Source organism: Leptinotarsa decemlineata, unplaced genomic scaffold (genome assembly GCF_025532065.1).
Source record: "Leptinotarsa decemlineata unplaced genomic scaffold, Ldec_3_MD MMD2_P_RNA_scaffold_5, whole genome shotgun sequence".
In the NCBI taxonomy this organism is placed as follows: domain Eukaryota; kingdom Metazoa; phylum Arthropoda; class Insecta; order Coleoptera; family Chrysomelidae; genus Leptinotarsa; species Leptinotarsa decemlineata.
Window position 1 is genome coordinate 15,271,181 of NW_027412532.1, and position 12,573 is coordinate 15,283,753.

Genomic DNA, 12,573 nt, shown 5'->3' on the forward strand with positions numbered 1-12,573 from the left:
ACAAGTATAATCTTGAGACACAACAAATTTACTTCTGTTTTTTTATTTGAATTAAAACCAACTAGATTACAAGTCGGGAAAAAACTAAACTTTTATGCCTAGTGCCTGATATACTATTCAAATAAACAGAACGAATATTTCAAAATTTATCTAAAATACTCATATCTGCTGTTTTTTGAGAGCTCATAAACATTCGAATTGGTAACAAAAACCGAAAAAAAAATCAATTTGCTATTTTCATTTTTTTTTTGAGAAATCCACGTTTTTTATTATGCTCGTTTTCCGGATTTGTTTTGTTTTTCTTCAGCGACGTGAAATCTGAAGAAACAATCATGGGATAAAGAAAAAGTGACAATGTTACTATGCAATTTGGTTTTGTATATTTTTTCGTATAAATAAAGGTAGAAAAACAAATTGAAACCTTATTCTAAATTTTTTGTTTACTTGAAGGAACAAATAATAATTTAAGATTGTTTCTCAGTGTACTTTGTCTATGTAGATAACTCCACAGCCAATTGGTTTGACACGTGCCAATTTGAATGTCACCTAATTAATATTTATGATAATAATAATAATAATAATAATAATAATAATAATGACCACTCCCCACGGTGTGGGGAGTGGTCATTGGTTGATTATGCTGGCGCGCCCTCCCGAATGTATCGGGGCTTCGGGGGATAGGGCCTGACCAGCGCACACTACGGTGGAAAAAAAAATAATAAAAAAAAAAAAATAAGTCTCATAAAAAAGCCGCAGAGATCACCTACTTCTGTGGCAACACAAGGATAAGCTAATGCATGAGTTCTTCTTCAATAACATTGAAGATCTGACTTTAGCTTTCCCCAGATCGAAAACTGAGGGGTTCTTCATGGCATGCCAGGATGGTGTCTTTATCACCTTAGTCTACCGCAATCGCGTGATGGGTATGGAGGTTCCTGACACAAGGTGCAGGGCCTGCCGAGAGGCATCCGAGACCCTAATGCACTTGCTATCAGCATGTCCAGCATATGCGGTCTCGGCTCATATCTGTCCACATAACTCGGCCTTGAGAGTTCTTTATTATTACCTACGACAATTCAATGGTATTGTCGAGAACAGCGCAAGTTTGAAGAAAATAATAATAGAAACACTGGTGTTGCCCTACGCTTCGGGGGATTTCGAATCCGTTGTGTGAAAGACAATATCCGTCGATGAAAGGCGTCAGGCTCATATTGAATTATTTTCCAGATCTACCTAAAATTTTAAATTACTGAGGAAAACACCTTTAAATTCAGGATACGCTTCAGGTAGGTACTGTCAAAATCAAGAGTTCACACAAAGGTTATAGACTCATGGCTGTAATTCACAGTTTTTTTTCACATCTTGAAAAAATAAAATTGAAAAGAAATTATCCGCCTAAATTGAAAGGGCTATATTTTTTCGAGTGACTAATTTTTTGGGAAAGAAAGTTTTTGGCTTTCTACTAGTCCATCGTGATACAAATAAATGTAGGAATCTTCCAAAGAACGGAAGGAAGCAATCAATTATAAAAGAAGTTACTTTATACATGTGTAGATCACGCAAAGAAGTAACTTTCAGACACGAACTGGAATAAAAAATCCTCCTGAAACAGTTACTTTCATATAAACATTGAATTACACGAAAGAAAAATTCTTTCGAAACAAATACTTTCATACGAACACTGAATTATACAGAAACATTCGTTATGAAATTAAATCAGATATCATACACAGGATTTCTACACAATAAACTAAATGAAAGGTAAAAATTTCAATTACATGGAATATTGTCATCCTCACTGGATTCATTGTGTGTTTTTCCGTATAATGTTATCCAGATTGGCACTGAAGAGCTCAATGGCAAATGTTTTACGGCTCGGCGTCTACACCTGAGGATGAAAGTGAAATTTTTACCTTTTATTTAGTATATTGTCTAGAGATCCTCTGAATGATATCTGATTTAATTCCATAACGAATGCTTGGAATACAAACTTAGTTCAGAAAAGTGTTTTCTGTATAATTCAGTGATCATTTAAAAGTATTTGCCTCGAACAAAATGTTCTTTCGTGTAATTCGAGGTTTATATGAAAGTAGCTATTTCAGGAGGGTTTTAGTATGTGTCTGAAAGTTACTCCTTTGCATGATCTACACATCTATGTATAAAGTTACTTTTTTTAAAATTGATTGCTTTATTCCTTTCTTTGGAAGATTCTCACATTTTTTTGTATCAAGATGAAGTAGTAGAAAGCCAACAACTTTCTTTCACAAAAAATTACCCACTTTCTTGAAACTTCGGAGTTCTTTTTGATAAATTTCAAGAAAATTAAGGTTAAAGAACGCAATATTTACCAGCGATATACAAATTATTGCAGAATAACAAAACATTTTTGGAAAAGGTTTAAAAATTATTGAAGTCTTAATTGTCACAGCTACCCAGTAACATTTTTGGAAACCTGACTGTATACCTTTCAACTCCATCCTGGAAGACCAATTTACTCAGAGAATTTCAAGAATCCAAGAAAGAACAGGGAGCAGTGTTACTATCCTCAAAAGTCATACAGTTCAAATGCTCATCAACTATTTCAACCAGATCTCTCATTTTATCTGTTCATGTTCCTCAACAGATTATATGTATCTTCCTAACATATAAGAATATCAAACGACAACTTCAATTTTGTACTATCCTGTTATCAACTGATGCAGTTCCATTAATGATAGAACCGTTTTCTCAAAGATATTATTTGACACACTGGTATTGACAAATTTCTATTGGAACTGGATTGATATCTAATAGGAGTCTGGCTTCTGCAATGGGCTTGTTTCATGCTATGGAAAATGATACTAGTTTGCATATAGACTGATCGAGTTAGGGGTTATACTTATCAAGCCTAATCGGTCCCAAAATCTCTTTATATTTGCAGAAAAAACAATAATTCGGAAAGCAAGAATTTAAATTGGCCGCGTGTCTGTTGACCAATAAAATTGATCGTGTCTAGAGCGGAGTTGCCAAGTGTATTGGTTTTTAATATCCAATCACAGATCTGATGATCCAATTTGACAGACACCATTTTTGTTGTTATTGTTGTCAACTCGGTTGAATAAAACTGTTACAATTATCTAATTAAAGAACGTTTTTTTGTAAATGGTAGGTCTCGGCGGGTGCCTATTTTGCTGCATATTCCGTGTCATTAGTTTACATTCCGAAAAATATTTTTTCAGGTAATTTTTGGATTCATATGTTCTGGAGTAATTCTACATTTCACTGTACATATTTTTGCTTCTCTTTTCAGTCACCATACTGCTCCTTGGCAGAGATCAAATAAAAATAAAATCAAAACTTTCCATCCCTCTATAAAAGACAAAGTCTGAAATGAATATCATATATATAAAAGGGACTTACATAATATGCCATCTACCGTTTCAATTTTTCATTCTTCATTTCGGTACCAAATGCAAATTTTTCAAATAAAATTCATCGATCATTTCAAAATCGACTCTTGGTAAGTTGTCAAGAGTCAGCTTTAACAAAACTATGCTCAACATTCATTTTGAAATTATTTTAACAAGAATACGAAGTTTGTGAAAACCGTTAACATTAGAAAGAGCACACTGTCAGAAGACACTGGATGACAATATGGCTAATATACCAATAACGTTGAATTTCTTATTTTTGGTGAGTAGCATGAATGCATAAATGATTTATTTTATTAGGGTTCATGAGCATTCGAAAACCATTGGAAAATACAACTCGTTTAATTCTATTTAGAATCATATTTAGATATTACTTGTACTATATCAGTTATCAGGGCAAATGTTATTGTCCATTTTTATGCTTAATTCGTGGATTCAAGCCATCTTATTACTGTATATTCATTTGTTTACTGGCTTTATTCTTAAAAAAATGAATGAATAATTACAGAAAATGGAGTACCCATATCAAAATTTTTGATTTATTCGGATCCATTCTGCTTATTTTTGCAACATTTAGTTTCAACTTTTTCTTAGCTGACAGCTCTCGTAGGAACAATTCGTTTTTTTTCATCGAGTTTAGTTTGTGTGTGTTTTAAAAGTGTTTTAGAAATATATTTGAATTTCAATATGGTGCATTCTTGTGCTGATTTCAATTGTGCAGAAAGGCACAAGAAAACAGAAAGCGCATTGGTTTATAGAAGAGTTATTTCATATAACGAGTTTAGGTTCCTGAAGGATAAAATGATTAGAAAAATAATCGGTGAAAGTATTGAAAAGAAACCACTACAATCCTTCTATTTTCCCATGATTTAGAAATCATTTAAAAATTGACTATAAATGAAAGGGAGACGAAAATATTGAATTTAATGACACGGTTTTTTATTTCAACTGCAAGTATTCTCCACAGAAAGTATTATCTGGAGTTAATCCTGTTACTGAAAGTATGAAACAAAATTAATTGATTTTTATGATATGATTAATGGTATTATTACCTCAGAAGCTTTTGTTGGATCAGTTTAAGTACAATCAATTCTGTCTATACTTGACCTCATTCAACCTTCCTCTCAAGTTTTGGAAGATTCAACAGATTACCTACCCAAGCGAGCCTATAACGCTTGAATTTAGTAGCTATATTAAAAAGAGGTATGTATGTAGGAATCGTTTTTTTTTATAATAAATTGCAGTTGTACAGATTGAGGATTGTAGAATAAATTGAAGATTTGAAATGATTATTTGATCCAGTTTGCTATATTTCTTGATTTTCATAACTGTATATTTGGAATTTTTGGAATTTTTAATTCGAGATTAATTTTCACAAACAAATTCACAACGTATACAGATTACAAATATAAAAAAAGGGATACCTATCACAACACAAGCGCATTTGCGCTTAGGTGAAAGGTCCCAATATATAAAAGGGAATAAGAAATATTTATATATTATTATTAATTTTGTATTATTATTAATTTGTAATTATTATTTGTAATTATTATTTGTAATATGATTTGTAATCTGTATATTATTAAATAATGCATAAAATCATAGTTTAGGTAAATATTTTGTGATCTATCGACTTTGTGTACTGATTTTAGATATAGAACTCATTTGCAAACATGATTTTTCGTGTACATTTTATTCCATGTGGAGAATTTTTCATTAATTGAAACGTCAATGAGTTTATATACACTTCCATAATTAAATTGATAATTATAGGCTCCGTAAATTTTACGATTTGTCAATGTTGATTATTTCTATTGTTTCTATTGGTCAATCGAACAAGAAGTGGTAATAGGGTCGTGACATCACCACCCTATCACATTCGATTTTTAATAATTAATTACGGAAAAACTACGGTATTCAGAGAGATGAAACAAAGTGCACTGTTTTTCAATTTGAAATTTCTATCAAGTGAACTATAAACCAAAAATCATGAAAAGAACTGCGTAAATAAGGAAGATTGTGTACCTGTCAGCATAGTCATCCTCCAGAGTTTTGCGTTTATTTAAATTCTCAAACGCATATTTATGCGTTATTTTATATCAGTCGGGTCAATTGAGAAAGATTTATTTACAAGATTGAACAGAAGTCATTACCCTTAAGGCGTATTGTGCGTGCATTCAAGGCTACGAAGAACCTGTTGAAAATCCCGATTTGTGTTGCTTATGATGTATTTCTCATGGGAACATAGGCGGGTATTATCAAAATAGATTTCAACATAAAAATCACGAAAGTGAGTCTGAGATAAAATTGAACTCTCCAACATTTTTTTTTTCGGGGTCTTTATATAATATACGATATAATTTCATAGAAGGTTTTTTCCCCAAAGTTATTGTGACACCATTCATTCTTAGTACTGATTTTCATTATCTTTGAAATTATTGCTATCAATAATCTTTGGGCTAATACCTTTTCATAAATCCCAAGGGATTTATGAAAAGGTAATGGGGCCCAAACCGATTGTCATTTATTTGGTCGCGTAATTTCCAGTTCAAAATGAACCTGAAAACAGGATAACTCAAAACAGAATGAATAATTTGTGTTGATGAATGTTCATATATTATGGTAGGTTAGGTTAGGTTAGGTCCAAAGTAAGTGGGTCTATTCGACCCTCTACCGCAACCCGCAAAGGTTTATTGTGAGTCACACCTATTCACACTCGACCAGCTTCTTAACGAAGCCGATTAGTTTGTATGGTGAATGGTTTCATACATAGTAAGGGAACTTCTGGTTTAGAACGTGTCCCTTCATAATAATTTCTTGGTAGTTCTGATTTGGTTGTTGAAACCGTTGTCAGGAAAGCATTTTCCAGTGTTTTTGATGGGATGATTGATGCTGAATCATGCATTCGACTCAGAGATTTTCATTTCTGTGTTGGAACTATTATTTTTCTTTTTTTCTTGTTCAAAAAAAGGAAAATTTCTAAAGCATCTACGGATTCTCTTGCATAGGTAAAACAACTTCACAATTCGTTGAATATTCTTAATCATCATACGTTTACCTGACGAAATCTAAATTCAGCAGGAACTTGACGGTTAGACCTTTTCGACCTGATCAACTCAATTGAAATCTGTTTAAAATCTGTTTTTCCGTTAACCAGCTGTCGCACCCCTACGAACGACAACCTTCAGAAGTCGAACCATGTGCGAGCTAAGTGGTGAATGTCCGTTCTTACGGTCTTATACACTCATAGGATGCCCATTATGACAAATTTTTGGAGTGGAAAGGGCGTCCAAAGTCTAAAGATTATACCATTTCTAATTTTTTCTATGAAGTTACCTAAAATAACCCGAGTTCCTAAAACTCAACCAGCGTCAATGATGAGCTTGAAGATCACGCCAGTTCCATTCTCGAACTCACGACGATCGCAATACTACCTGACGTTATGACCGAACGCATTTGCTAAGGGATATAATTATACGTAGTGCTAAGGTAGTACTGATCCCCAAAAAAAGAGGGTTTACGGCAAGAATACTCTGTGATATGAAACCCATATTTTTTTCTCAAAATTAAGATATCATCCATTAGAAATGTAATGTTTCAGAAGTTTTGAAAACTGAGAGGTGTGAACCGTGAATACTGGTGGACTCAGTATTGATCCGGAGGTACACATCTCAAAGAATCGATCAATTTCAATGATCTTAAATTTACTTTAGGAACGTTCGTAAAGATTTGTTTTGATTAGTCAGTTATTGGGATCATGGAAAAAACATATCCAATGGAGAACATTTAACAACAGATCATGAATATTTCTGTCAAAGGCTTTTGAGTAAACATGGAATATTGAAACACAAACGTTTTCATAGAATAGAATAGGATAGAATAGGATAAAATAGGATAGAATAGGATAGGATAGAATAGAATAGAATAGAATAGAATAGAATAGAATAGAATAGAATAGAATAGAATAGAATAGAATAGAATAGAATAGAATAGAATAGAATAGAATAGAATAGAATAGAATAGAATAGAATAGAATAGAATAGAATAGAATAGAATAGAATAGAATAGAATAGAATAGAATAGAATAGAATAGAATAGAATAGAATAGAATAGAATAGAATAGAATAGAATAGAATAGAATAGAATAGAATAGAATAGAATAGAATAGAATAGAATAGAATAGAATAGAATAGAATAGAATAGAATAGAATAGAATAGAATAGAATAGAATAGAATAGAATAGAATAGAATAGAATAGAATAGAATAGAATAGAATAGAATAGAATAGAATAGAATAGAATAGAATAGAATAGAATAGAATAGAATAGAATAGAATAGAATAGAATAGAATAGAATAGAATAGAATATAATATAAATATAATAGAATAGAATAGAATAGAATAGAATAGAATAGAATAGAATAGAATAGAATAGAATAGAATAGAATAGAATAGAATAGAATAGAATAGAATAGAATAGAATAGAATAGAATAGAATAGAATAGAATAGAATAGAATAGAATAGAATAGAATAGAATAGAATAGAATAGAATAGAATAGAATAGAATAGAATAAAATGGAAATTTACTTATACTGAACAACGAACAGAATGTTTTCCACTTACATGATGTACAGTTTTTTTGAAAGTTCCTTACATATAGTATTCATTGAGTACCATTGATACAGTTAAAATCGATATGAAATATAACAATATAAAACAATAAATAATAAAATGACCGAAAAAAGATTCAGACACATTTGAGCATTCGTAGGAGTTGTCCCTCTGTTATACTGAATATATCCATTTCATAGTTCCTTGCCATTTTGTTAACTGTTTCGAGACATTGTTGAAGAGGATACAAATTGTTTGAGATATGAAACAGATTGTCTCTTATAATTTGAAAGCGAGAGAAAAATTTTTGAGAAGGAAAGGTATTGGCTTTCTACTACTCCATATTCGTACAAACACGTGGGAACCTGCCAAAGAATAGAAGAAAGGGATCAATGTCAACATCAATCCTTTACAAAGAGGTGTAGATCATGAAAAGAAGTAACTTCCAGACAGAATCTGGAAAGAAAAGCCCTCTCGGAACAACTACTTCTATATGAATATTGAATTACACGAAAGAAAAAATATTCTCGAAACAACTACTTTCAAATGAACATTGAATTATTCAAAAACAATTTTCCTATTCAGTTTGGACAGAAAAAAATCGTTATAGAATCGAAGCAGATAACACTGTCATCCCCAATCGCGGACATCGATGTTTCGGAATAAGACACTCGCCTTATTGCCTCTTCAGCACCAATCTAGATAAGATTACAAAATGAAGTACCTGTTTAATTCGAGAGTGGTATGCTTTGAGAAGAGATTGCTTCGCTTGAACGGTATTTTTTCCAATGAAGAAGCAGTGTAAAATTCAACAGAAAATAATGTTTGATCCATTGTTTTGAAAATAACAAAAGTATTGCCACTCTTAGCACAATAACTCACTAACTCATGAGTAGAATATCATGAAATTTCAACAGCTTTTTTGAAGATTAGTTCTAAGTAAAAAGCGGTGAATGTAATAAGTCTAACACTATCTATGTTTTAGGCCAGAGGCTTTTGGGCAGAGGTATTACTTACTTGATATCGAATGTAGATCCATTTTCACAGAGATAGTACGGCACACATTGGTATTCACAAGTTTCTGGTTTGTTTTCTACTGGAGATGGACTGGATTCGAAAATTTGTTTCAGAATTTCATCAATATCAGTTTGGTTAACTGTACCTAATGCATTTTGAGTCGAAGCTGCTTCTGGGTTTCGAAGGAACGTGAAAATGAAGTAGAAGTATATTTGTGACAGGACAACCATTGTTCAGAGTTCAATCACTATTTTTTCCAATATCAAATGTCTAGTATTAAATAATGTGTATTCTCAAGATTAAACCTGAAACGATGCACTGTTGAGCAAAGAAGTTTGTATTTGAAAACTTGTTGCGAAACCTCATTTATAACCCTCATGAAGTTTTTCTATTCTAAAACATAGGCGGGTATGACAAAACTAAATAGGTGTTTTGAAGATAACTTAATAAATTGGTTTCAGTAACCTCTTCAATCACCAGTGAAACTGCCGCCCATTCACTAACAAAATGATGAATGATGAAAATAAAAGCAAAATCGATGACATATTTTTTCTATGACATATAAATTCCATAGTAGTAATTACGTTATCGATACTCTGTAGGCAGATTACTATCTCAGTGTAGTCAGACCTTCTTGAAGGTCGGCGAAACGTCGAACAACTCAAACCACCAGACGCGGTTTAACCCGAATATTAGATTATAAACTTGCTGACCGAGGAAACCTTCCCAACAACTGATTTTTTTTTTCGGGTTTCGCTCCATTATTTGCGTTTTTGATCCTCACAAGGCAAAGTCTCATTTGCCATCTTCTGGTGATGTATTCCAATCCTATGCGCTATGAGCAAATAGACCAAAACCTATCATTGGAAATGAGTAAAATGAATTCCTTATTATGGAAATCAATAATAGAAAACCCTCATACAAGTCATCGTAAGCAGACGAGGCATTTATAGGGTAATAAAAAAATGCAAATTTCACCCGTACGATATTCAGATGCACCAGAAATTATATGAAATAGACTTCCATCGACTAATCGTCTGTAGGTTCTGTAAAAGTTTAGTGGAAATAATTTTTTGGATTCCATTTTATTTTCTGATAAATCTACTTTTCATAAAAATGGTTTAGTGAACAGACACAACTTTCATTATTATAGTGATATGCATCCTCATTTTTTCCGGACTCTGAATCACCATAATAGGTGGTCTGTTAACGTGTGGAGAGGAATCATAGGTACTTAAGTTATAGGACCATATTTTTTTTATGGGAACTTGAATGGTCGCTTAATATCAGACAACGAATGTGTTTACAACCGATAAAGCAACGGCACACTTCAAATTCACAGTTTTTGTATGTGTGCTTTCCTAATAAATTTATTGATAGGGGAAGACCACAAAATTGGCCTACGGCATCACCAGATTTGACTTTGCTCGATTTTTTCCTATACTTGATATTTGAAGAATGAGGTTTACGACACTACTCCAACAACACTGGAAAATATGAAGGAGAGCATAATGACTACTTTTCGAAGAGTGACGCCTCAAATGTTATATGATGGAATCGGCCGAGACTTGATGAAAATCCATAATACGTTGGCCTCAAATGTTATCAAATGTTTAGCATTCTTTCATAGATATAGTGGATTCAACAGGATGGTTGTCATTTCGAGCACATACTTTCAATTGAATATTTTGTTGTTGTTTCAGGTGAATAATAAAAAAATTGTATAGTCTGTTTAATGGACTACTGTCAGAGTATGAATGTGAACAGTAAATATTTTCGATAAAGTGAAATATAACAAATATCAATGAGAATTCTGTAAGCGAATCAAATGAATGAATTTCACTAGTTCGGACTTCCATTGTCTACTATATGAAATGATTTGAAATCCCTGAAACAAGTAAAAAAAAAATCAGGAAATAGCAGACCATGTTTGGACCCATCAACACAACATCGAGTGGTCCCAAGCTGAGATCTTGCACAGATAGGAACATTGGTTCAGGAGAAAATTTAAGGAAGCCGCATACATGTTGTCCAACAACGTATTCAGCCAGGCCAGCGTAGATATACGAAACATATGGAAACCCATCATCAAACGGAAAATGACCAACTCCCGCCAAATCGGTCATCTCTCACGGAATCAGTGAAGCGGAAAATAGAAAGTAGAGAAAGTGAAAGTATTTCAACGACCTATAAAATAGTCATCTCTCGGAGGAATCAGTCCAGTCATCACCCGAAGACGATTGTAGATACCAACAATCGAAACGTCGTGAACTAACGTGACTTGGAATCTCTACACTTTTTTATTTTTTTATTTTTTATTTTTTTATTAATTCCTTTTTGCATTTCTTTAATTTTTATTTATTCAATTATTATATTTTTACTTGTAGGTTACTTCACTATCATTTCATTTCAGGTTTATTGTTGCTTAATATAATTGTTATTTTCAACTATTCTTTTTCAATTATTCTTTTTTTACTTGTTTCAGGGATTTCAAATCATTTCATATAGTAGACAATGGAAGTCCGAACTAGTGAAATTCATCACGAAACATTGTCAATCACCTTCAAACAAACGAATCAAATGAATGTTGTTTCAAAGCTACCTTGATTCAAATAAAGTACTATTTCAAAAAGTCAATATCTGAAAAACTATTCAGGATAGGTGTATCAAACCCCTAAATGAAATAAAAGATAATTGAATTCAATATTGTTCAGACGAAAAAAATACAGGGTGTTCTATTCAAAATAACAAAGTTATCTCTGTACTAAATTATGAACATTCTATATATGCTTGGTCAGAATTCGAAGGGATTATTTATATATATTTCGATGTTACTTAGTTTCCAATTTTATCTAGCATTTTAATAAAAAATCAATAACTGAAGAACTGTTATAGTTAAGTACATAGTACCCCACTTGAAGTCTATTATTTTTTCCTGACCTATTCAAAAGTGTTACTGAATACAGGATATTCTAATTAAAAAACACAACTTTGATGAGTCAAATTTTTTTAGCCACCCTGTAGACTCCAAAATACTTTCCTTCAGCAGCCTAAATCAATAAACACATAATGAAATTCCCGAAAAAATCAATGGTTCAGTTTACAGGAACAGTGTCGTATTGAGTGTCCCAACCTGTATATATTTTATATATATTATTATCATAATCATTTTACTTCAGACACCGTAGAAACTTTCAATGCTTCGTGAAAGTTGAATTGAACAAATAGTGAAATATTGTCATATGTCCTAAGCTTCTAACCAAAGAATGCCCTGAAGCTGTTTTATTGAAACCAAAAAAATCTATTGGTTAATCCAACTAGGTTGTTTTTTTATTGGTTACATAAGAAGGTTTTCACGACAGAAGTAATGATTATAGAGAAAAAAATATTTACCGCTATGCCGTGGTCGAATGAAATGTGTACTACCAAATAGTTTATCAGCTACTGCCATTCTACCACGTCTTACAAACCCAAACTTAATTTTTTCTAATTATTTATGGATTTTTTTTCATATTTCCTAAAATTTAGTAGTTTC